At 48.4% G+C, this 24,655-nt stretch overlaps 1 long non-coding RNA gene across 2 annotated transcripts in view; it reads right to left on the reverse strand.

Moving 5' to 3' along the window:
* Positions 1-23,193, reverse strand: part of LOC135829386 (uncharacterized) — an 88,165-nt gene extending 64,972 nt beyond the window's left edge. For both annotated transcript variants that reach the window (XR_010555807.1, XR_010555806.1), the window contains exons 1-2: positions 23,124-23,193; positions 8,999-9,097 (exon numbers count right to left, since the gene is read on the reverse strand). This is a non-coding gene — a long non-coding RNA (uncharacterized LOC135829386). The remainder of the gene's footprint in view (positions 1-8,998; positions 9,098-23,123) is intronic.
* Between the last annotated feature and the right edge of the window lie 1,462 nt (positions 23,194-24,655).

Consider the following 24,655-nt stretch of genomic DNA (forward strand, 5'->3'; position numbering starts at 1 on the left):
GTCTCATCATGTCAAAGTAGAGACTGACGAGAACGATATCATCCTGAAGGTTGACGACGACGAGATGCGTTGCATGTCAGCTGAGAAGAGTTGGGAGGTTAAATCAGTATGGAAGTTTGGTGAAGAACCCAAGGGCCATGATGGTCCGGGTATCAGCGAGTACCCGTGGAAGAAGATTACCGCAGAAGAGGAGACACAATTCTGCTCAGTTGTGGATGAGTGGATTGAGTGAGGCTGGCTGGTGGAGCACGCCACTGACACCCATGGTCGCCCAGCCTGTGTCTTGCTGTTGATTGCTGTGAGTCAGCCGAACAAGACGTCTATGTCTGTGCATCCGGTGTTAGACGATCGGCACTTGCACAAGTTGTCAGCGTCCCACCCTGGAACTAAGTCACCTGTGTGTGCCGAGTCATTGCGCCAGTGGAGGCTCAAGGGTGAAGCTGACGAGTTTTAGTTATTGGACATTACCAAGGCGTACTTGCAAATCCATATCAGCACGGAGTTGCTACGGTTCCAAGTTGTGGCGTGGTGTTCGCTACGTGATGACGTGTATGGCGTTTTGCCTGAGTGTGGCGTCGAAGTTCATGGACACCATCATCAAGTACACTACCGGCAGCTTGCCCTAGAGAGATAATTATGTCGGCAACATCATTGTTCCCAAGAGTCAACGGACTGTGTTGACAGAACATCTTGCTAGCTACAGCCTGCCAACTTAACCAGCAATGGAGATGTCGGCGACATGTGTTCTCGCAATGCAGCTCAAGGAGTCAGAGGATGGTCGAGTCCCGGCATGATGAATCGCATGTCGCATTTGCCGATGTCACGACGAAACGTGAGCTATACAAGTGGCGTGGCCAGTTGACGAGCCACTACCCTGTTGCGTCATGGCTTCTTCCTCATTGTAGTTGGCTGAAGCGTTTGGCATGTCTGGAGAAGGATGGCTGGGATGATCCGTTACCAGCAGATCTCGTACAACGCTGCATGAGTCTCGCTTGTCATTTAAGCCAACACGATCCTGCTAGCGGCATGTGGCATGTAGACTCCAACGGTGAAAGCCAAGACCACGTGTGGTGCAATGCGTCTGATATTGGCGTTGGAAGTCGTTGGTCACATCGTCGAGGATGGTTAGTGGCATTGTAATACTGACAACAAGCGGCATATTAACATTGCTGAATTGGAAGCCGTAGTCGAAGGCATTTCCCTTGCCGCTAAGTGGGGAGTTTCCCGTTTCCAGCTGTTGACTGACTCCAAGACAGTGGCAACATGGCTGACGCAAGTGGCCACAGACTCCAAACGTGTGAAGACTGGTGGTCTGCAAGAGCAAGAGCTTCTGCGTCGTCGCCTATAGATCATCGATGATCTCATCACTACGCTAGGTCTGACGATCGAGGTCGTGTGGATTCCAAAGAACAAGAACCGTGCTGATCGCGTGCCCCGGTTTGACTGGATCAAGTATGCAAAAGACTCTTGCACCGACTGGCGTTGTGGCCGCCTGCCTGTCTGTGGTTGACCCTATCACTTTAGCGCAGATACGTGCAGGCCAGAAGGTGGATCCCACCATTCAAGCTGCTGTTGCTCAATTGGAGTGTCTTGAGTTGGTCTCAGTTGCTGAGTTCATAAAGGTGCGTGATCAATTGCTTGTTGATGATGGTATGTTAGTGCGTAGTATCAAGTTGCCTATTGATGGTTTGGTGTCTGTGCCAGTTATTCCTACGTCCTTGCAACATGCTGTTGTCTCTTCTGTTCATACGTCCTTGCAACATGCTGTTGTCTCTTCTGTTCATGTGAATTCTGGCCATGGTAATTGGCAAATGATGTATGATTTGCTTCGTTCGAAGTGCTATTTCCCTTGTGTCTCGTCGTTGTGCCTTGAGTTTGTCCGGCAGTGTCAAGCTTGCGTTTCCGCCAGTATTAAGAGTGGTCCGACGGCTGATCCCGCTCGCCCAGATTTTCCCGTTAAGCCTTGGCAGGAGATTTTTATTGATACTCTTGAACTTGGTTCTGACCGCAGTGGGCGTTTTCATTGAGTTCTTGTAATTGTTGACGTGTTTACTAAATGGGTCGAGGTTGTTCCCGTACGTGCGCATGATGGTTAATCAGTTACTGAAGCTGTGACCGAAGTTTGCCTGAAGTGGGGCTCCCCAGAAATTGTTCGTATGGACAATGGTACTGAATTCGTGAATGGCATTGTGGAGTCGTTGTTCCGTGTGTTTGGCACGACGGTGCATACTGGTGCAGTTAGGCATCCCCAGTCTCAGGGTTCTGCTGAGCGATTTAATCGCACATTGTTGACCCTCATCCGTAAGCTGCTCGACTCCTCTAGTGATTGGAAGTCTAAAGTTCTTGTTTTGTTGCACTATTGCCGTACGCGACCTCATGCCGCTATTGGTTGGTCCCCAATGGAAGCTATGTGTGGATGGCTTCCATGTCAGTTAATTGTTGATGAGTCTGCTGTTCGTTCAAGTCTTAGTGTTTGGGTGGGTAGCCTTGCTGGTCGGTCCGCTCGTATTCAAGACTTTGTTGAAGCTGAGTTGTCTTCTCATGATTTTGTTGAGGTCAGCGATTCCAATCCATATGCTGTTGCTGATGCTGTTTTGCTCCGTCACCCCGCTCGTTCAGTGTTTGCAAAGGATTTTCCTTTTGTCCATGGCAGGCAGGGACCTGAAGGTGTATGAATGCCTTGATAGGATCCGGGCACTGCGATCAGCAACCGGCACCAGAGTTGGTGCAGTGTCCTCAGCTGCCACATTTGTGCAAGACAGTGTTGCCACGCCATCACCAGAGCTGCTGTTAGCTCAAAGTAGAGCTGCTGTTAGCTCAAAGTAGAGCTGCGGTTAGCTCAAAGTAGAGCTGCTGTTAGCTCAAAGTAGAGCTGCGGTTAGCTCAAAGTAGAGCTGCTGTTAGCTCAAAGTAGAGCTGCTGTTAGCTCAAAGTAGAGCTGCGGTTAGCTCAAGGTAGAGCTGCTGTTAGCTCAAAGTAGAGCTGCTGTTAGCTCAAAGTAGAGCTGCGGTTAGCTCAAAGTAGAGCTGCGGTTAGCTCAAAGTAGAGCTGCTGTTAGCTCAAAGTAGAGCTGCGGTTAGCTCAAAGTAGAGCTGCTGTTAGCTCAAAGTAGAGCTGCTGTTAGCTCAAAGTAGAGCTGCTGTTAGCTCAACGTAGAGCTGCAATGCTAAATGGATGTAATATAGCGCAAGGCAGAGCCGCAGCAAATAGCTAGATAACACCAGTTGTGAGAGTGGACCCATGAAACCAGCACTCCGTTAGCTAAGCACTATTGACGCACAGCAAGGGTCAATTTATGTCAGCACAGGCAAGCATTGCGCAGCTAGAGTTCAGTAGCTCATTACTCACCCGAGTTGGGGATCATGGCATCCATGGCACGGCAGCAAGCCGAGACGATAGCTGGCGCTTAGCGCTTGTTGTAGTCCGGATGTAGCATAGACACGCATCGCTCTTTCCACTGACCTGCCACTCGGAAGAAGGAGTCGGGGCACTAGCCATAGCAGCGGTGGTGGCTGCACCAATGTAGACCGAATGCCCGGAGTAGTTCGACTGGGATGGTACACCGGCCGCAGCGACAAGAGACCATACTGTTACTGTGAATGACTGCCTGGTCAGCTGCTGTCTGTTCGAGAGTACGAACAAGAGTTGCTCTGGTCCCTCGCGACGAGTGACAAAATAATGGGTAGCTAACAATGGCACGGACCGGGCAGTACGGCGGTACAGACGGGCCAATGTCACTAGTAACGCCTTTACCGAATGGGTCCGTCTTGGATGAAAGCAGGAAGAGCTGCAAGCGTCCGTCACCAGGGGAGCTAGTACAGCCCCGTGTGATGCCATTAGTGAATTCAGCACACCGAAGAAATCCAAAGAAGCAGCATGGCGGCTTGGTAGAGCAGCTTGTCATGGCCATTCAGGATACTACTTTTCCGGCGTGCATCCGTGAGGTGTCGTAGGATTGGCATAGTTATAGGAAGGCGAGGGGTGAGTACAGCCGTACCATGGCATCGCTGGATGCCCTTCAACACCCTCTCCAGAAGCCACGCATCTACTAAGGGGCCGGCAAACCCATTCTCAAGGTGGGCTTTATGCACCGCACTCGCATACACAGATACAGTTCAGGGCACGCTGATCATAGTTCACGCATGAATGTGTGTCCAGGAACGATGACTCGGGCAGCAAAAGTGAGCTTCCCCAGGAGGGACTCGAGTTGACGCTGGCCGATGCTGCGCTCGCTGATAGTAGCCATGAGTGGCGCACGGATCTCGGACAGCTTGTCCTCTGGTAGCCGCAGTCTAGGAAAATACCAAGGTGAATGATGGTGATGGCCCTCGAGCTGGGATGGAGCAAAGAGGAGTGCCGAGATACGTGAATGCCCGGAGGGGGGGGGGGTGGTGAGTTGCTGGTTGGCTGCAGCCAAACCAGTGGAGATATCGAGAAAGTCATCGAGGTAATGAAGCCGGTGATCTATAGCAAAATCGTGCTGCATGATCCAGTTGACTGCTGTGGCTACTGAGTCAAAGACGGCTGGGCTGGAGCGGAGGCCGAAAGGCAGAAAGCGCTCGTAGTAGTAGGAGCCTTCCCAGCGAAGTCCTGACGGCGGACTGGGATCTGCCGAAATGCACTGCGTACATCGAGCTTGGACAAATACACAGGCTGTGGGCATGACATGATGATGTTGATCGCGTTGTCAATGCTCGCGTAGTGCAGAGAGAGCGGCTCGGCAGGAATGCTGTCGTTCGCGCCGGTGCCTTCCGGACTAGACAGATGGTGGATCATTCGCAGCTTGCCGTTCTTTTTGGGGATGGCACCAATACCAGAGCGGCGCATGAACTGAAATGGAGGTGACGGAAATGGGCCTGTGGTCTCGCTGCGGGCGCAGGAAGCAGCTAATTGCTCGGATATAAATGCCGAGTGAGTGAAAGCCAAGGGTAGATTATTAAAGAAAACCGAAATGTCGTGTTGGCCGGCAGATCCAAGAGTAAAGCCACGGCGCAGCCCATGGAGAACATACGCAACGCATTATTGATATGAGTGGTTACGTAACAGGCGGGCAAAGTGGTCAGCTAGCAGTGTGGTGTCTGCAGAGTGTATAGGAAAGAAGCTACGTACGAGTCAAGCTATTCAGTAGCCATTCTGCTAGGAGCGGCGGGGTGGCCGATTGGCTCCGCGCTGCCGCTGGTTGCACATGATGCATGGGTGGTCCTTGCCACACTGGCTGCAGGTGTGGGAGAAGCGGCACGACGACGAAGAACAGCGACCTCCATTGAAGTTGCGGCAGATTTCTTGGCTGTCGCTGGTATGGTTGCGACCACTGGAGGTAAATGCTGCTGGCTTGGGGACGAAAAGGACACAAACCGCCCCCGGATGGGCCGTCTTACATTGAGCGCATTTTGGGTGTGCATGGCTTGTGACAGCTATCTGCCATAGGTTCACGTCGATGGTGTCCAACCTCTTCGTGCCTGGTTACTGGGCCACGAGCAGCCGCAGCTGGCGGTCGTACTCTAGCCACGCGCTTGGGAAGAACTGGCGGTTAGCAGTCAGGATCAACTGCTGGTACGCAATCAGTTCAGCAGTTCAGCAGTGCGGTGTAGGGCAGCAGCCGTGATAACAGACATGTATGTGGTCCATGCCTCGAGCCGGGTAGTTACATGTATAATTATCGTGAACCTTGCGACGCACCTGCTTCGCGTACGATCATCCGACTCAACGATATTTAGCTGGCTATCGTTATTCGGGCTGTGCACCAGCCGGAATGTTGGGCCGGAAGTGTGCAAGAATTTCAGGCAACCAACTTGAAAAATCTACGAACTCCCCTCGCAAGATACGTTCTTGCACAGCCTTGGGCACAGCTGGTGCAGGTGGCTGATCGGGTGGGTTACAAGGGCTTGGCCTGGCGTAGTGGCGGCAGCAGCCGCATTGCCTTGGCCTTGGGTGAGGAGCGGCACAATGCTCTCCGATAATAATAAAATGGCGGCCGACAAAGCCGACTACACCTCGTCACGTAGATCTACGGGAGCGCAGATCCCATGTTGAGCCCGCGTCACCTGAGCTGGCGGAGGAGGCATTGGTGCAAGTCGGGCTTCTGGGCTCGCGAGCCGTGTCCGCACTGTCATGTTGCTGGTTCTCCTGGCCGGAGCAGACCTCACTACCAAGGGCTAGTTGTGCCAGCAAACGGTCCTGTAAAATACTTTTACTAAGTTTCCTTTCGGATTCAAGCCGCGCTGAGAAGGCTCGCCGCGGGGGCTTGGCAAGGCATTGCCTTGACAGTGTCGACAGTTAGGTCAGACATACTGAAGAAATACAGTGTCGAGGTGACACTCGGGCTGGCAGCAAAGCTACGAAAGGAAAAGAAACACTGCTGAAGCACGATCCGTTGTCTGGAAGAGCACAACAGGGCAAGCAAGATTTGTTTTTCTTTTCCGCAAAATGGGCTGGTGCCATTTGTGATTACGCAGCAAAACAAAGCGCATGACGTCAGTCTTGAATGCAGTACAAAGCAATGCAGTGCAGTGTGTGCGCTAGTTCGGATTGTTGCTAACAAGTACTAGCACAGCTAGTACACCAATAACGGGCCACAGTTTGCTTTCGCAAAATGAATTTAGTAAGCGGTTCGATGTAAAGCCACTACGCGACACGTTGCTGCTAGTTTTGCAGGAGCGCTACATGACTAGTATCTGCTGCAGGTGGGGTACGCCCGACAAGACTAGAATGGACAACGGGACTGAGTTCCAGAATACTCTTGTCCAGGCCCTCCTCACCCAGTTCGGCGTGCGTGTGAAGACGGGAGCAGTTCATCACCCACAGTTGCAAGGCGGCGTGGAGCGCATGAATCGGACTCTCATCACGCTGATGAGGAAAGTACTAGATAAAGTATCGGACTGGAGGAGGGAGCTCGACCTCCTGCTGTTCTACTACTGTTCCCGGTCGTATTCTTCGACAACAGTGTCGCCTATGCGTGCGATGTGAGCCTAGAAGCCCCGGTCATTAGTTCTGGAAGCGTGCCTGGGCGCCCCTGTGGTGAGCGAGTGGGTTAACAAGCTGAGTGGATCGGCTGGCCATGTACACGATGTTGTGGAGAGAGAGAGAGTTGTCTGCATCGAGCCCTCCACAACCACGCAGCAGCAAACAGTCAACCTACATTCTCGGTGATATAGTACTGTTTGTACGCCCCGGGTGTCACCAGAAGCTGCTCCCGCCATTTGAGCCTGGCTGGAAAGTGGAGAAGAGTGTATCACCATCAATTGTTGTGATCAGCCATGTCAATGGCGCAGAGACAGTGGTCAACATTGACTGTAAAGGGAGGGGTGACTTGAATTGCCTTACATTACTACTGATGTCCATAGCGCTTAGCCGAGTCCTGCCAAGAGTGACAGTGATAGTGACGCTAGTGATAGTGAAGCCGTCGCCCTGGAATTTGATGGCGGAGACATTGACTTGGTCCCAACCTATGATCTCCATGCCCCAGCTATCCGTCGACGCTCAATGCGATATTGTTCCTGATTAGTGACGTCTGGAGGGAGAGGTGAAATAGATTTGCCAAGTCATTGTCAACGCCATCTCATCTCTCTCTCTATTCCTTTCTTGATAACAAACATATTTGCGGTTGATCACTACGTGTCAATTCTTCTTGAGCTTTGTATTATTAATTCGCACTGTATTCGTGACAGTCTTCCATTTTCCAGTACTGTTGTGCGTGCACACAATGACGTAGGTCGCCATTTTGTCCGTGGCATCTTGATGCGCAAGCCTTTATCCTTTTAGTCCTTCTTGTGCAAAAGCAAGTAACTAGTCCAATGTCGAGTGGGCTGTGAGTGTTGCTTGTTGGCCAGTGCAGACGGGGTTGTTCACAACAACACCAACCATAACGACACTGTTCTTGCATGTGCATGACTACTCACTTTCACTTTCCTTTTTTATCTGATGCCATCCATGCAACGTCAACATAACTGTTTGCTTCTAGTTCATGCTAGGTTTTCACCCTCCATTTCTCACATCACATCGTCTTCCATATGGTAGATTTGAACATTTAGCTCTGCTCCTCCAAACGGGCATTGGCTTCACTTGTTCCTGCTCATTACAAGTCATTACAAGAGTATGGCTCCTCATTAACCAGCTGCTGTCCATAGCTTGGTATTTCACTTCACAACTATTGTAAGTGTATTGCGGGGATTCCCGACCTAGTTGCAGGCAGCGGTGTGGCATTGCTTTTAAGCTTGTTGAACATTTGCATTACAATGCAAGTTACTCAAAGCAGCACACTATCTCCCAAAAAGGTCGTTATTGTCTGTGATAAGTTCGAAGGCATGAGGGATAGGGTAAGAACTTAATATAAAGTAAGCCTGAAAAATACGCCAAACCCTCTGCTGCCAATGAGAGGCAATTCAAAAGCCAAGCACGGATGCCTGCAATGAACAAAAAACTGGTGTAACATTGGCATACCCGAGTGTTCGCCCCTGTGGGTTGGTAGATTGGTTTTGTTCAGGACAAGAAAGTACGCCACTGGAAATTGAACCAACCAAGTTTAGCAGAGACTTCTTCATGCAGATTTACACAAACCACCATTATTGTACGGGTTACGCACAAAGACATGACTGATTGTGCTGTTCAACTATCTTACCTGCCACTGGTAGTGTAACATTGTGCAGGTGTACAAAGTACCAAAGAATTCCGATCTAGTAGCCGGTTGCTTTACAGAACCATAGTTGTGTTCGGTGATTTCACATGAAAACATACACCAAATCTCATCAAGACACTGGACTTATAAGTATTTTTGAGTTGACGCAAGGAACTCAATATTTATGTCTAGGCTGTTGAAGATAGTGCAAACTGTTGTTCTCCTATGAAAATGTTCTCCAATTATTGTGCATGTATTATTGTGAGTACAACAGATGAACATGAGACCTGGTACACATGCACCGGACCGGACTATGTACAACCGTATAATCTTTCTTTTCTGTTCATACACTAGCAAGGATGCACCAGGGATATCCTGACTTACATTATCCTTTGGGTCCAACGAATGTCCAGAATTAAGTAGATATTCTGCTACTGAAACATGACCTTTCCGTGCTGCAAAGTGTAATGGTGTGCTACCATACTAGAAGTAGTAATGTTAATGAATACAAACCAAGTACACACAAATACACATAAACATACACAAATACACACATACACATGCCGATTCCCAAACACATAAAAATATGCATATGCATGAACGCACACACACTCACGCACACGCACACACACACATACACACACACACACACACACACACACACACGCACACACACACACATGCACACATAGACACACACACACATACATACACACACAACCATGCATGCGCAAAAACACACACACACAAACAAACAAACACAGTTAAAGAGTAAAGGTAACACCGACAATGGCATAGGGATTTCTGGATCATTATCAATGAAGATTTCTTTGGGAATTAATGAACAATTTCTTTGGAGACAAGAATGCAATTTTCACTAGTATACTTTCATGCCTGATCATCAGGTGAAATACAGGCAAAATCCAATGAACATGGCATGGCGCATGTTGTGTGTGAGTGTGTGCGCTTGTGCATGTTCATGAATGTTGAGCACACACACGCAGGCGTACACACGTGTGTGCGTGCATGAGAGCATGCCGTTTACTTTGCATATGCATGCTACTGCAGGTGTGTGTATGTGACGTATTTGTGTGGGCAAGGGGTACTTGTTTGTTGGTGTGATTATGTCTCTCTCTCTCTCTCTCTCTCTCTCTCTTTCTCTCTCTCTCTCTCTTTCACTCTCTCTCTCTCTATATTACTTTCTTGATATCGAACGTATTTACTATTGATCACTACATATCAATTCTTGTTGAGCTTTGTATTATTTATCCGCGCTCTGCTCGTGACGTCCATCCATTTTCCAGTATTATTTTTCTAGTATTGTTGTGAGTGCACACGATGACGTAGGTCGCCATTTTGTCCATGTGATCTTGGTGCGCGAGCCATGATCTTTTTTCTCTTGCTCTTTTAGTTTTAGTTCTTCTTGTGCAAAAGCAAGTAATTGGTCCAATGTCGAGCGGGATGTGAGTGTTGGCAAATAATTTCCGTTTGTCCATGGCAGGCAAGGACCTGAAGGTGAATGGATGCCTTGATAGGATCCGGGCACTGCGAACAGCAACCGACACCAGAGTTGGTGCAGTGTCCGCAGCTGCCACATTTGTGCAAGACAGTGTTGCCACGCCATCACCGCAGCTTTGCTACCATTGTGGAGAACCGGGCCACTTCAAAAGGCATTGCCCGAAGTTATCCCTAGCAGGGAATGGTACAAAACAAGAGCACCGGCGCAAGGACCTGTTCTGCCACTTCTGTGACAAGAAAGGGCATGTCAAGAAGGACTGCGTGCTGAGACAAAAGTGGCTGGATACACATGGTAGCTGCTAAGTTGATGGGGCCTCAGTCTACTCCAAGGGTGTGTACTTCCTGGCATCTGCATCATCATCGTGCCCGAAGCTACCTCGTGTGTTTGTTGAATGTGCTGGTCCTAACGCGAGTGACAGTGAGCGTGCTGCAGCAGTGATAGACACTGGCTCCACCCGGACGTTAGTAACAGAAGCCCTGCAGCATTGCCTTGGTCTCGATGTGACGCCACTGACGAGTAGTGACAGTGTTGCAGCGCTGGATGGCAACACCATGCAGACGTGTGGTACAGTGACCCTCACGTTTTGGAGGCATGACGGACCAGTGAGTATACATGAAGTGGTATTGAATGCTGTCGTTGTGCCTGATCTGTATGTAGTGGCCGCCGGCGTACTGATTGGCATTGACCTGGTGACTTTGTGTGGGCGCCTGTCTGTAGAGTATGCGAATGATCAGCTTGTGCGTGTCGTAATTCGGCCCGGTCCAGCTCACGCAGATAGTAGCCCGCCAGTGCAATTCGCATCAGTAGCTGTGGCGCCTCCTGAACAGTCTACACGATTGTTAGTGTATGAGGATCAGCTGACCGATGGTATGGCCCCTAATGCTAACAACGAAGTTCTCCAGCCAGTCGCCGATGACTCACCAATGCCTGCAGCTCCGACGCGCCCGCCTTCAAAGCTGTCTCATCATGTCCAAGTAGAGAGTGACGGCAACGATGTCATCCTGAAGGTTGACGACGGCGAGATGCATTGGATGTCGGCGGAGAAGCTTTGGGAGGTTAAATGGGTATAGAAGTCTGGTGAAGAACCAAATGGCTGTGATGGTCCGGGTATCAGCGAGTACCCGCGGAAGAAGATTACGGCAGAAGAGGAGACACAGTTCTTCTCTGCTGTGGAGGAGTGGATTGAGCGAGGCTGGCTGGTGAAGCACGCCGCTGACACCCATGGTCGCCCAGTCTGTGTCTTGTCGTTGATTGCTGTGAGTCAGCCGCACAAGACGTCTACGCCTGTGCGTCCGGTGTTAGACTATCGGCACTTGTACAAGTTGTTAGTGTCCCACCCTGGAACTAAGTTACCTGTGTACGCACGTGCGTGAGTGTGTGTGTGTGTGTTTGTGTGTGTGTGTGTGTTTGTGTGTTTGTGTGTGTGTGTGTGTTTTTACTATTATTCACAAACCCAACTCGTAAAATAAATAATTATGTGGACAAAACAAACAGCTACTGAGCAGGGGCTGCACTGGCCAGCAGTGGTGGTGAGGTACCAGGGGCTCCACCGACCAAAGGTCTCGGCTTCAATGCCACAAGCACGCACCAGGAAAAAGAAACAGAAATGTAAAGCAAAGCTAGATCTAGCTATGGGGAAGTAGAATGGGTAAAAGTACCGATTGGTGTTTAGAAAAATAAAAACAAGATGAAAAGAGAGGTTCTAAGTTCGTAAGATGAAAAGAGATTGTAAATTATCAGTGTTTGGACTGATGTACAATGTGCATGTACATGTCAACTTCATCAACCAAAACTTATGAACCTTTTCATTAGATCTGATCATGATGATGATGATGATGATGATGATTGTGTGTGTGTGTGTGTGTGTGTGTGTGTCTTGAAGTAGCATTACGGTGATAATGCAGATTAATGGGTGCACGCAGCTTTGTGCTACCGCTCAATCTATGCTGCTGGGTTTAATAGTGCTGGTACTGCATGCTCATGATTTGCTGCTGGCTATAGTCTCTGTGCGGCTTGGCACTCTGCATGATATTGAATGCTTCTCTCTACCTGACCTTGAACGTGTCTCTGACATTGAACGTGTTCATGCGTGTCGTTCGCCTCCGATGTGGAAAGCGTGTGGCGGCGCTATTATGACGTTTGCTTGTAGCGCTCAACGTGGGTGGCATGCATCGTTGCATGTCTTGCTAGAGTTTACTCTGCTAGATATTTCGATCCGTTCTGTGCGACGATCATTCTTGCTTGCTCGTAGTGTTTCACCCTCCCACCTCCCATTTCTCATCACTAATTTGCTTTGATAAAGTGAATAAACGGGGTGTTGGCCACGCTCACTTCTGGCTACTCAGGGCCCTCGGTCGTCGTCCCTCAGATTCAGACACTTGTAGATACTTGGCTGCGCCAACATTCTGCTTCGGCAGTGTCTACACGGCCGACTCTGAATCTTCTCTCGTAGATACTTGGCTCCGCCAACATTCTGCTCCGGCAGTGTCTACGTATTTCTTCCTGTAGCCTCTCACTCCGCTGGCCGGCACTCCCCCGTACCGCAAGTTGCTGTGTGTTGTAGTTAATGTGTGTGTGTGTGTGTGTGTGTGTGTGTGTGTGTGTGTGTGTGTGCGTGGCCATTTCTTGGCAACTGTCGATAGTAGTAGTAGTAGTAGTAGTAGAAGTAGTAGTAGTAGTAGTAGTAGTAGTAGTAGTAGTAGTAGTAGTAGTAGTAGTAGTAGTAGTAGTAGTAGTAGTAGTAGTAGTAGTAGTAGTAGTAGTAGTAGTAGTAGTAGTAGTGTGTGTGTGTGTGTGTGTGTGTGTGTGTGTTTTCGTGTGTGTGTTCGTGTGTGTGTGTGTGTGTGTGTGTGTGTGTGTGTGTGTGTGTGTGTGTGTGTGTGTGTGTGTGGTGTGTCGTTCTGTGGATGGTTTTGATCAACAGAAGTCTGTAAATATTGAGTTGATTAAACCTGCTGTTGAATCTAATGTGTTGTCGTGTGAGTCTAGTTCTGTGCCTGAATCGCCAGTGCAGTGTGATCTCGATATTCTTACTTTGTAGCTGAGTCCAGGCTCATTGGAATACTTAGCCGAATTCTCCGCCGGGCTCTAGTTCCCTAGCTTCTCTAAGAATTCTCATTACAGACTCCTTTCTAGTTTCGAAGATATCTATATTCTTGTGTATCTGTTCTCAAACAAATTCCTCGTCTTGTGCCTGTGTTCTCAAACACATTCCTCATAGAGATGCATAACCAGTTGAGAGCATTCTACTGCCTGTAATTCTGGTGAAGTAAAATAAAGTAACAACAACAACAACATCCAGAAACTCGTGCAGAAAGCACCAGCATCGCTCCGTCCAGTTTGCTAATCTCTCTCGCAGTCGTTCACGATGTGGCGGCCGACGAATCAAGATCACAGAAGTGATCGTCGAGAAGTTGATCGAAATAAATAACCGGCCTTGAGGTCGACTTTCAAGCGACAACCTGGCTGGAAAACTGAAGCACAGAAAGGGTGAATTATCCGGGGAATACGGTGCGGAGTCCTCGGAGCCGCGATCCCGATGCGTCAAAAGATCGCCAGTCTCCAGGGCCAGTGGATTCGTGAAACAGGCAGCTCGCAGGGAAGAGCACGCATGGTCTGACTGCATGACATGTCGACACAGATCAGACTCATGATCAGTAGACCTACTCGCGCGGTACACGGTGGTCAGAAGTGATTTTTTATGCGTGGTGGTTTACTTGTTCGCCTAATTCGAAGGTGTTGTGGGAGCTTCAGGCGAAAACACCTACAGCCACCATTCTGGTAGTCGTACTGCACGAGAAGGAGGCGAAGTCGATCGTCTAAATCGTGCCTATGGATTGAACAAATCAAAGAGGCGCAGTGTAGCTTGGAGGAGATGGAAAAAATGTCGACGTTTTGCAGGTTGACGCTCTTGCAGATGCGCCCTGAGACACCAGCAGCGATGAAAACTAGAAGGTCAGGCCAAGAAACGACACAGTAGTTATCTATCTACGGTCTCTTGGTTGTTTTTTTAGTACAGGTGCTCCTTTGTACACATGGTTGAGTTTTGAAGTGAAGCGCACATTTTAATGAGTCGGACCAAGTAGAAATTGTAAATTGGTCCTTCGAGCCTCTCAGACGATGGCTGACGCTGAAACTCGCCGAGGCGAAGGCGAAGGCAACCTTCACGAACCTTCGCCGCAGACTACTCGTCGCCATCAACGAACCAGATGTAGATAAAGACAAGATCAAGTACAGTCTTGTTTTACTTGAGAACGGCCTGAACGCTGTGATGGAGATCATCACTGAGTTATCCAGTGAATGTAGTAGTACCAGTCAGGACAATGTGTTGCTTGATAGTCTCTGCAACGATGCTGATGATCTGGAAAAGCAGTATACGGATGCTGTCACTCTTGCGAGTACAGTTTTGGCTAGCATGAGCCTTTACAATAGGACGTGCACCAGCGAGACGACTGGTGTACGGTACTCACGTAACCCTGATCGAGTATGAGAGCATTTGGAGTCTGTGTCTGCGGCGAGGACACTGCATACTGCACAGGATCAGTTGCAGTTACGAATGCAACAGGAATCCACACACATGCAGAGTAGCACCACATGTAGTGCGAGTGACAGTGTGTCTTTGGGTGCACCTACAGCTGCTCTGTCCCGTAGATCTAGTATGCAGGGCCAGGCCATCCCGTCATACGAGTACCATTAGTAGTAGAGAGGAGGAGAGTCTACGTAGTCGTTGTTGGCCAAGGTCCGCCCGACATACATGTCAAAGGGGACCCATATGCGGCGCTCCCAAAAGACCTCGAGGTCAAGCCTCCACGTGGGCTGATGGCCACAGCTACAGAGATCCTCTCGAATCCAAGTTCAACATCGCCGGCTCAGCCGCCGAGCATGGAGTTTTCGAATTCCCTGACACAGCAGTCATATGCAGAGTTGTTGAACTCTCTGGCTTCGCAGCAGCCGCCGTGCACTGAGCTTTTGAACACTTGGCCGCACGCGCAGCCGCCGTACACGGCATCTCCGAGCTCTCTGGCTTTGCAGCAGCCGGCGTGGACGAAGTTTTCGAACTCCCGGCCGCAGCCATCGTACACTGCGTTTTCAAGCTCTCCGGCTTCTCTGCAGCTCTAGAGCTCTGTGCCGCACCTGTTCTACTTGGCGCCATGACAGTCGTCAACGCAGGCCAGGCAGCAGCCGCTGTACACAGCGTTTTCAAGTAGTTCTGTGCAGCAGCCATCCTACTCGGCGCCACAGTAGTCGTCAACGCAGGTCACGCAGCAGCCTGTGTACACAGCGTTTTCCAGTAGTTCTCTGCAGCAGCCGCCGTGCTCGGTGCCACGTCAATTGTCGACGCAGGCTACACAGCCGCAGCTGTACACAGTGTTTTCAAGTTCCGCACAGCAGCCGCCGCACGCAGCGCCGCAGCAGCTGCTGTACACAGCATTTTCAAGTTCCGCACAGAAGCCGCCGCATGCAGTGTCGTAGCAGCCGCCGCACGCAGCGCAATAGCAATCGTCGTAGATCTACGCATTGTCGACGCCACACCAGACGCTTCTGACCATACAGTCAAAACCCCACGCTGTCATCGCAGTCAACGCAATTAGCCGTTATGCCGCAATTGACGCCACCTGCAATGAATCCCTCACCTGACAGGTACTCAGGTCAACGTCTACACAGTGCGGCACCATCTGATTCTAATTCCACTTGAACAGTGTTTATTGAACCATTGCGATGCTAAATCGAAAGAATCAAGCGTGAAGAGTCAAAGACCCAAAGCAGGAGAGAGTCAGAGGAGTAGTGAGCTCCCCGAGAGTGGAGGATGAATGCCAGCAAAACAGCTCCTTATATATTATGCTACATTATGTGATCAAAAGTAGGCAACAGCGAAAAGAATGCATAAGGATTATTTCTATATTTCAAACAGTGATGCAATCAGCCAAACTAGGATATAACATTAGTACACTGATCAATACGGGGAGCCCGCTCACTCAAATACGAATACAGTGTTTTTCAAATGCTTGCATGTTCTTGGTCCGCGATCCAGTGGCTGGGATGCATTGCAGCAGGCGGAAAGCGTAGCTGTGTCGTTCTCGTTGTTTCACCCAATATGGTCTCTTCCCCCAAACATAACAGCAGATGGCAGTGCCGTTTTCCCTCCAACCTGCCGGCGGTCTAGAGTACGCAAAGTACTGTCGACCCTTTGCGTCTTACGACACGAGAAAAGGCACCATTCTTGCTCAACTAACACATGTATCAGCTCCCTTGCAGGATTAAGCGTGGTCCCCTCAAGCTCAACAGTGAAGTGAGTACAATGCTGACGACTTGTACTGAAGGTGTCGCCGACGTACGAAAACACTTTGCTACTCTAGGCCACGAGTTGTTAGCCATGATTGCTCAACTAACGAAAGTGCCAAATCCTTCGCAGGACTATTCATGGTTCTTACAGAACTCTTGAATATTTTGGAGCCCAGCTTTTGGCTGCTGAACTCAATGTGTGGTCTTTTTCACGATGAGCCTAAACCGGATCATGACAATTCCCCGGCCTCTCAAGAATCACGTCCCCGTGATCTCAAACATCATTAAAGTCAGCGAGTCGTGACGGTAACCGCCTAGCTCTCGTTGGCCAAGACAACTGGTTCTGTACCGCAACAGGTACGGGCATAGAGTATGAAATGTGGCTCCACTGGAGGGACATTTCGATCCAAAAAATTCCTACTTCAGCTGAAACTGGTACTGCTCCACTATCGTAGAGATGAGCCTGGTGTTGATGAACAGCACAGAGCTTGTCGCATACAGCTGAATGCACGTTTGCCAATCACTCACTCAGAGCGTGTACGTATGACGGTTCGCCATTTCGTGCCATCCCAGATGGAGGTAGACCATAGGCCATAACGTGTGGTAGACACACCCCTCTACCACGTAGGTATCGGGTTCAGTACAAACTGCTGCATAGCTCCAAGAGCCATTTCATAGACTTGGTGGTATCCAACGAATCAGTTGCACCCACACACCATCGATTACAAAAGACCTTGGCGACCTCGCCAATACTTCCACGGTAGGTTCATTGCTGCCAACAAGGACAGACGTAATCCACACACACTGTAGCACAGTTTTGTGGTAGTACAGTATGGTTTCGCAACCAACTCGCTGAACACAGCATCGCAACATTCCAGATGGTCATCAATGAACGCTGAAACAGTGATTTCATTCTAGATACACTAGAAAATTCTAGATACACTAGATACGCCGCAATGGTCCCTGAGCAGTAAACTCATGAGCCGTTGAAATGAGCTGAGCTCATTGCACATTCCGAATGGCATTACAAAAACTGATAATTGCCACCGGGCCTAGAGAAGACAGGCTCTTCTGTCTGGGTTTTGTTGACAGATGCGTTAAGCCCATGGATCCTTCCATGAGTGACATGCGAACTGTAACTATTATTATTATGATTAGAGAAGACAGTCTTCTCCTTGTCTGCAACTGCCAAAGGCATAGTAACAACCTGAACACAGGTCTAGGGTGCAACATGTTTGCATCTTACAGAGCGCCAAGCGTCTCTTCAATTTGCAGGAGGGGATACAGGTCCCGCTCTGTCACAGCACTAAGCTGCCTGTAGTCAACACTAATTTGTGTTAAACTGGCTGTCTTTCGACAAGTACAATAGGCGATGACCAAGGACCAGTAGAATCTTCCACCAGCCTCTGATGTTTCATATTGTCAACAAGCCCGAGAGCAGTTTCACGAGAATTCCATGATGGCATACACCTTGCAGCCTGTGCAATCACGATCACGTGTCTCAATCTTATGTTGAAGCACCGAAGTGCGACCAAGCTCGGATAGGTCCAATTCGAACGCAGCATGGTATCAAAGCACAAAAGTCTGTGCGCAACCCATCTTCTCCAAGGAGATGTCTTGTCCGAGACCGGTCCCAAGACCCTCTCTAGCACCCCGCGTTCCCGTGTGTTCCAGGATCAAGTCCAGCTCCTCCACACACCTAGGCTCCAGGATCGAGTCCAGCTCGTCCAACCTACAGGGCTCCAGGATCGAGTCCAACTCATCCAACCCACAGGGCTCCAGGATCGAGTCCAGCTCGTCTAACCCACCAGGCTCCAAGATCGAGTCCAGCTCGTCCAACCTGCAACGCGGGCCTGCTACCGGACCATTGGCGCCAATACGCAACTGCTTCAAGACCTTGAGGGGATCCTCTGTCTTACCTATTTGAACCGAGGTTTCTCGCTGGCCACCGGCCACAGTGTCTTCGGTCCCGATGTTCAGGACCTCAGATATTGGTTCAAACCGACCAATCTGCATCGCCCAGTCTAGAGTCACTGCCTCATCAGAGTAATTCAACACCCATATGGGAACACAAACCACCGTAGGGCTTACTAGCGCATCCGCCATCATTACATCGTTCATCCCTTGAAATCACCCATCGAGTATCTTCAAAGCACAGGTAGGCAACCCTTCCGACTTGTCTAACACAGCGTTAACCGTCACTACTGAAAATGGAGGTATCACTTCACGACTCCGCAAGCGAAGAACATGCTCTCGTTTGCCATCACCATCATGGCTCGGTGGAACGCCGTCAGCTTTAGAAGCTTAAAATGCAGTGCTCCACCACCCAAAGTGATCTCGCAAGGAATTGGGACAGCACATCTCGCCCAATGTCAGAACCAGTAACCAGCATCATACTCAGTACGTGACGAAACACCACAGGGTGCAGACGTCGACAGTGGGGCTATATCTCAAGCTTTATCATGTGCTTGTAAAATGGGGATTTGCCCATTTTTGCGCGTCCCTAGCCAGCCAGGTGCTACGACCAAATCAGGCTACGGGCATCCAGAAGTCTTTGCAAAAATCCCAGCGCTCTACGATAAACTTTGAGGGAATTGTATTGCGATGAGTATTTCCATCGCAATTGAGGAGGTTCGCGACAGTTATCCTCATTTTGGCCAAGAGGTTTTTTGTTTTTTTGGTCCCATTGGCCTCTTCATACTTGTGCAGCTGCACTATTAAGCTTCCGATGTAAAAAACAAACAAACAAAAAAACAAAAACAAAAAACAGGACCGAAGGTTCACGGCTGTCAAGAAGCGGCAACTTAGAAAGATGGCGTCGGTTGGAGATGGCATGGTAACCGTGCACTCGCCGTGGTCCGTGACTTGCCCATGTATGCACGCAAATGCAAGTCACAAACTCACAAAGATCGTCTTTGCATTTGGAGAAAATATCTTCGACTCTCTTTGGAGATTGGCGAGGTTTGGCTAATCTTTACTTGATTGCGATGCCGGTATGTCCTCTCAATAATTAGAACAAAGAGAGCTGATGATCGCTTCATTGCTGAGCAGAAGTAACAATCAACTCTCCTCATGTCCTCAGTGCCAAAGGCAGACGACTGCAGTTTCACGATGATGGAAACAATAATCGTGTACTAGTGCACACTTGGACCATTTGGTCATCCCTGTTCTAGCCGCTAGTCCGTCCAGCAAGCAGATATTGACTATTACGATAAGGACAACTGCGTGAACAAGAGTTCGCCCAGCAAATTCTATTCAAGACGTGACTCCAGTCAAGAATTAGGGTCTTTACTCGAGAAGTTCACAAATACAGGTCAAGGCACCCTACAAAACTGATAGATGGCACGAACGAAAGACAAATAGGTTACACAAAGTGTCCCAAGTGATTGACAACAGCAGATCTACCAAATAACACAGCTACATGTGCCTAAACAACGATTCCCATACAGTAGAGAGTCTTATCAGGCAGAATGAAAGCCTTGGAAGTGCACAAATACAGCCACGACCGCCACAAAAATTGGACGACCGCCACAAAAAAATTCTCATTGCTCTACCTCCTTGAAGGGTGAAAGTTACCAGTTATCCTATAGCAATGTCAGTTTATGCCTGTTGGAACCCCCCCACAGCCCGCACGAAATACCTTTCAAATAAGTCCAGGATGCAATTGCAGCTCCAGACAGGAGGAAGAAGAACACCGTGAAAAATAACGGCAACGATGCCCAAACTCTCGGGAAACGGCTGAAGTATTCCTGAAGATGTTAACATTGAATAGCCATCGATTACCAGCGTGGTTTGGTGACTTTAGAACTATTTTGAGACTTAGAACGAAAGCGATATCTCAAATTTGATGGAATTGTTACTTGTCAAATGCGTGGGCGAGCAGGCCAGCTGACTGGTTATGCATGAGCATGCATTGATTTTTCATGGTTCCCGTGCAGAAAACTAAGTTGCCGCGATCCAAGTGCAGCTAACAGCCGTGGGTTGTGAGTTCGAACCCCACTTTCGGCAACCTTTTTTTCTTTTTTTCTTTTCCAAATCAAGGTTTGTGGGTTCGAACACCACTTTTGGCGACCTTTTTTTCTTTTTTCTTTCCCAAATCAAGGTTTGTGGGTTCTAATCCCAATAGGGGCAATTTTCTTTTTTTTTCAATTACGTTGATACTTATGCAGGGGTGTATCGTAGCCCTTTTTAGTCTGCTTTGGAAGGTCATGTGACGTGACATAGGGTAAAAAATTCATCCTATTTTAATTTTTGCAGCCAAGGATTTTTGCTCAGCCAGCTCCTTTTATTTTGAAGTTTCGCGGTAAACTGCACTCAGAAATGAGTCTGATGCAGCAGACTACATTGTATACCATGGTATACGTTGTACATGTACATCATTCCCTTTCATCTTGAACTACATGTACATGTACTATCGGCTGCTTCTTAAAAAGGCTTTTCTGGAGGCTGCGATAGTTGGACTTGCAAACAAGCATGGCTTCTTTTCCTCAAATAGCAGGGAGCAGCAAGTTGGAACAAAAACAGGACAGTGTAGTCACTTCACACCATGGAGCATTAAAACACCGGTACTTGCTGCTCCTTGCTTCACACTCAGCTAACCCCCCCCCCCTCCCCCCCCCCCCTCCCCCCCCCACTCCCCCCCCCCCCCCCGGGCGCTCAGGTCACTCAGCTGTTGTACGGTTTCAAAGGTGCCGAAAATGGCTGCATGTACAATCCTGTTCAAGACTGATATACAGTGTAGCGTGAAGAAAACATATGTGATGAACCTATTCAGTACATGATTGTACAAGTACAGTGCACTCATCGAAACACTGATGAACGAGGTTACGTTTAACGCGGGCACTTTGTGATACTTTTTACCCTGCTTTTATTTGGGCGTTTTGCGAACATAGTGCGGCAAACTCTAGCTGCTTTGTTTGCGATTTTTGCGATACGGCGTTACGCGCCTGCTTATAGAATCCAATTCACCACACCACCACATTGCGCTTTTGGCCGATCCAAACTCTGTACTCACAACACCATCACCACAGCGAGGACAATTCCGGTATATTATAGATTGATATTGACAATGACCCTCCAGACAATTTAGCCCTATAAAGATCAGTCTATTCTTATTATTTATTCATTGAACATCGTATGCCTCCACTGATGTGCTCAGGAGGAGCGAAACAGCTGTCTGGAGTGTCTTTGTCAGTTTCAATCTATATACCGGAATTGTCCTCGCTGTGGTGATGGTGATGTGAGTGCAGAGTTTGGATCAGCCAAGAGCGCAATGTGGTGGTGTGGTGCATTGGATTCCATAATGGCCGGGTCGTCGGTACTTCTTCTCAACTACGTTGATACTTGCTTTTAAATCGCCTAGGAGGCATTACCAAAAAAGACAGAACTATCTGGGTTGTTTTTACCTTTTTAACAAATTAAATTGAGCCACTTTGCATGCCTGAACATACACTATCAAAATATGACATTTTTCGTACATTTATCAGTAGTGTTTATTGTCTCAACGAATATGGGGACACCCTGTGTTTTATTTGGCAAACCTGTTCCTTTCCATGAAAGGATCCCATAAACCCATGTTCATAGAAATATTACGTTGGAAATCATGTGAGAAATTACTTTCTTTTCTCCATTTTCAAGAAAAGCGCAGCTTTGCATTTTGCAATTTTCGGTGGTGTGCTTAGTCCCAATGACATTTTCCTACTTTCTTCACAATTCAAACCGAGTCGGTTTGTATTTCCGAAAGTTTCAATGCAATGCTGCAAGAGATTATAAAGATAATACTTATAGTAGAAAATGTGCAACCACCCAGCAATGTCCGTAAAAACTAAGGGTGGAAAAGTGACTGAAGTTGACAAAACGGATATGGGGACCACCCTTTTTTATTTCAGAATTTGAAACCTAAGGTACCTTAGACTCCAAGCAATCTGTTCACATCAAAATATCATGATTATGAAATTTTGCCTAAACTGTCCCAAACCTCCTTAACATGACCCTGGCGTGTACGCTTGCTTCGCTCACTGTACTTTTACGTTGATGCTCGTCATGTCTACAGGAAGTGTATTTCTTATGGATGGAGCCTTCCAGAAAGCTCAAAATTGTGAAAATCGACCTACAAGTTATTAGTGGAGTTATTCAACTTATCGTTGGAAAAGAAGTATGTGCAAGAATGCCGATTTCGCATTCGACGAGATCAGTTCTAGTCCTTAAAGATCGGGAAGAGAAAAGGTGGCCACGATGGCCCACCTCATGGCATGAAGTTCCGCGCTGTGCGTGCCACCAGTTTTGACAAGTGGACTGTTGAGAGCAACAAGGTTTCTGTGCGGTTTCCAGAGAAAATGTGTTCGTTCAAAAGCTTCCCGGAGTCTTTAATCGTTGGGTCGAGAATAAAAAAAATGTTGGCTTTCAAAGACTTCTGCGGCAAAAATGGTATGTCCGTGAAGTGTCAGGACATTACGTCAGAACGACCATGATTTCTCATCACATGGCCTGGAACACCAAACGTGCACATGTGCTTCGTAACAAGCAGGGGGGGGGGGGGGGAGGGCACATTTCAATAGAGGGCTGCATATTTTTTCATGTGCTCTTAGAGACTGGGGCACTCTTCAACATAGAGCACTATTCAAGAGAGGGGTCTAATCGCGAAAGCACGGTAATCCTTCTTTTCTGCTCCTACCCAAACAAGCATGCACCAGGGATATCCTGACTTACCGAAGTTTTCGCTTCCAATGGGTGTCCAGCATTAAGTAGATGTTCTAGTACGGACACATGACCTTCCTGTGCTGCATAGTGGAGTGGTGTCCAATCATCCTGGAAGTAACATCATTAATGAATACAAACCATGTACACACAAACACACACAAACACATACACATACATACATACACATGCACACATACACGCATATGCGCGCACGTGCGTGAGCACACATGCACACAAGCGCGCGCATGCGCGCACACACACACACACACACACACACATACACACACACACACACTCACACACACACACACACACACTCACACACACACAGAGAAACACAAACACATACATACATTTAGTTAGTAAAGACAACACAGGCACTGGCATAGAGAGTTCCACATCCTTATCGATGAAAAATTAATTGGGAATTGATGCCTTCTACAGTGAAACCTGTGGCTAACGACCACCCCTTGGGGCCAGAGAAAGTGGTCTTTAGTGGCAGGTGGTCCTAAGCTACAGGTTTGCACCACCCAACCATGTATGAATGTGAGACCTTCCCTGCCTGGCGAAGTGGTCTTTAGTACCAGGCTGGTCGCTAGTCACGGTGGTCTTTAGTACCAGACTGGTCGCTAGTCGCGTTGATCTTTAGTACCAGGCTGGTCGCTAGTCACGGTGATCTTTAGTACCAGGCTGGTCGCTAGTCACGGTGGTCTTTAGTACCAGGCTGGTCGCTAGTCACGGTGGTCTTTAGTACCAGGCTGGTCGCTAGTCACGGTGATCTTTAGTACCAGGATTTACTGTACTTAGCATCTGAGAAGGTTTGGTCTTCAATTAAGTTGGTTATGGACTTTGAGCAGTGTCAGCTCCAGTGCCGGTTCAAGCAGGTCAGCGACCCTGGGGGGGGGGGGGGGGAAGGCGGGTTCCTTGGACCCGTTTAAAAAAAGAATTAATAATAGAGAGCTTGGAAGCTCAGGGCCCTACGGTATGCTTTTATGCCTAGTTCATCATGCATGTTATTAGAACTGTTGGAAATGTTTTTTTTCCATTGATTGGTTACATCATTGTAATGCAAAAACATTTCAATCGGTTTGAATATGAGTTCCGAAAAAGTAATTGCAGAATTTATTGGGTTATATAAACTTTCTCTTTGCATTCGAGGGTAATACGACACCGTCTACCACCTTGACCTAGGCGAAAAAACGTAGAGATGTTATGTATTTTTTCATTTCTCCAACTGACGTATTTATTTTTGAGAAGAAGTTTTGAGGCTGCCTGCAGTTTCATAGTATTTACACAATTGGGTGAACTTACACATTCCACAATTCTCTGCAAATCTGAACCATTCCATTATAATACAACGTTTCGGCACTTGGCCATCGTCAGGTAATAACAATGAATACCGTGGAAGCCACACAAGAGCAGTATATATGTAGGACTCAGTATAGAGTCCATGCACTTTATGATGTCCAGCACCTTATATAGAGTCCATTGGTCCAAAATCCACTATACAGAGTCCAGGAGTCCACTTAGTTTTGATCAGC

Source organism: Sycon ciliatum, chromosome 13, assembly GCF_964019385.1.
Source record: "Sycon ciliatum chromosome 13, ocSycCili1.1, whole genome shotgun sequence".
NCBI classification, from domain to species: Eukaryota; Metazoa; Porifera; class Calcarea; order Leucosolenida; family Sycettidae; genus Sycon; species Sycon ciliatum.